Source organism: Crassostrea angulata, chromosome 3 (assembly GCF_025612915.1).
Source record: "Crassostrea angulata isolate pt1a10 chromosome 3, ASM2561291v2, whole genome shotgun sequence".
Classification (NCBI taxonomy): Eukaryota; Metazoa; Mollusca; class Bivalvia; order Ostreida; family Ostreidae; genus Magallana; species Magallana angulata.
This window is the reverse complement of record NC_069113.1, coordinates 50,157,886-50,160,580: the sequence shown is the minus strand read 5'-3', so window position 1 is coordinate 50,160,580 and position 2,695 is coordinate 50,157,886.

Here is a 2,695-nt window from a genome sequence, read left to right as displayed (position 1 = left end):
TTCAACAAGTGTTCAGAAATCCGTTACCATTCTTGAGATATCTCAGAAAGAATATTTTAGGGGCCGGTCCCTTATCTCCTTATTTGGGCCGCTGAACCAAATTTTTTAGGCTGCATGTTGTTAAGGACATCATTTTGAGCATCTTTTCTTTTATACTGCATTTCAAAATATTTTTTCTTTTTGAGATATAGGTGAGCAAAGTTTTGGACTTTTGACCCCTAAAAATCCTTAATTACGTAACACATGAGAAAATCGTTATACTGCTTGGCTTCATAACTGTAAGATAAACATATTTGCTTCTATAATTTATTACAAAATATCCCTCAGTAAAGAACTATATTAAAAAGACTTTAGAGCCCTCTAGGTCCCTAATATTAGGGGCCAGCCCCTTTTTCTTGGTATCAAATGAAAGGTCATTTGATTATAAAGACATTTTTTTCAACAAGTGTTCAGAAATTCGTTACCATTCTTGAGATATCTGAGAAAGAATGTTTTAGGGGCCGGTCCCTTATCTTCTTATTGGGGCCGCTGAACCAAATTTTTTAGATTGCATGGTGTTAAGTACATCATTTTGAGCATCTTTTCTTTAAACTGCATTTCAAAATATTTTTCCGTTTTGAGATATAGGTGGTCAAAGTTTTGGACTTCTGACCCCTAAAAACCCCTAATTATGTAACATATGAGAAAATCGTTATACTGCTTGGCTTTATTTTTGTAAGATAAACATATTTGCTTATATAATTTATTACAAAATATCCCTCGGTAAAGAGTTATGGGTAAAAGACTTTAGAGCCCTTTAGGTCCCTTATTTGAGGGGCCAGCCCCTTTTTCCTGATATCAGCAGAAAGGTCTTGTAAATATAAACTTTTTTTACATTACATGTTTGAAGAAAATATTTTCCAGAAAAGAGATAAAGAGAGAAAAGCACAAAAAATTACGACGCTTTTTTAATGTCAATTTTCGAGCCATAGCGAGCTTTGGCGCCAGTAGTGCTAAACATACAAAACAACAATCATGCAAAACTTCAATCTTTCGTTTACCAACCGTAGAAATTTGAGCTCAAAATATCTTATAGTTTAGGAGAACGGCCGCAGACAAAATACCCATATAAAAAATAGAAAAATCTCAATATCTCCAACACGGATGTGACGTCATCAGTGCAAAAAATTTGCTATCAAGTTCAGACCACTATCTATCACATCTGAAAATTTGATGGAGATCGGTTGAGCCGTTTCTGAGAAATCGCGTGCACAAAAATGGGAAGAAAAAAAAAAAAGAATAAAAACTAGACACGATCTCGTTGCGAGCAACGAGGAGGTCTTCCGTCTGATTTTAGAATTTGTTCTATCTTGATTTTGCTATTTAACAGTTAAACATGATTTAGAATAAAAAAAAAACAGGGTCTACATTCTAGGGGGCCAGATACTATTTTGTTACAGGTGTAAGAGCTTTGTTCAACAAGTGTTTAGAATTCGTTACTGTTCTTGATATATCTTAGAAGAAAAAGTTTTAGGGGCCGGTCCCTTATCTCCTTATTGGAGCCGCTGAACCAAATTTTGAAGATTGCATGTTGTTAAGTACATCATTTTTAGCATCTTTTCTTCTATACTGCATTTCAAAATATTTTTTCTTTTTGAGATATAGGTGGTCATAGTTTTGGACTCTTGACCCCTAAAAAACCCTCATTACATAACACATGACATTACATTGCTTGGATACATAATTGTGAGATAAACATATTTGCTTCTATAGCCTTTCACAAAATATCCCTCAGTAAAGAGCTACAGATGAAAGACGTTGGAGCCCTTTGGTCCCCTAAGTTGAGGGGCCAGCCCCTTTTTCTTGATATCACATAAAAGGTCATTTAAATCTCAACACATTTTGTTTAACATGTGTAAAGAGATTTGTTACCGTTCTTGAGATATATAGGAAAGAACGTTTTAGGGGCCGATCCCTTAACTCCTTATAGGGCCATTTAACGAAATTTTGAAAATTGCATATTATTTAGTACATCATTTTGACTATCTTTACTTCTATACTGCATTTCAAAATATATTTCCTTTTTGAGATATGGGTGATCAAAATTCTGGACTTTTGGCCCCTAAAAACCCCTAATTACATAACACACGATAAAATCATTACATTGCTTGGATAAATAACTGTAAGATAAACATATTTGCTTCTATAACCGTTCACAAAATATCCCTCAGTAAAGGGCTACAGATAAAAGACTTTAGAGCCCTTTGGTCCCCTAATTTGAGGGGCCAGCCCCTTTTTCTTGATATCACATAAAAGGTCATTTAAATCTCAACACATTTTGTTCAACAAGTGTTTAGAAATTTGTTACCGTTCTTGAGATATATAGGAAAGAACGTTTTAGGGGCCGATCCAATAACTCCTTATAGGGCCATTTAACGAAATTTTGAAAATTGCATATTATTTAGTACATCGTTTTGACTATCTTTACTTCTATACTTTATTTCAAAATATTTTTCCTTTCTGAGATATGGGTGATCAAAATTCTGGATTATTGGCCTTTAAAAACACCTAATTACGTAACACATGCATTTATTGGATACATAACTGTAAGATAAACATATTTGCTTCTATAACTGTTCACAAAATATCACTCAGTAAAGGGGTACAGATGAAAGACTTTAGAACCCTTTGGTCCCATAATTTGAGGGGCCAGCCC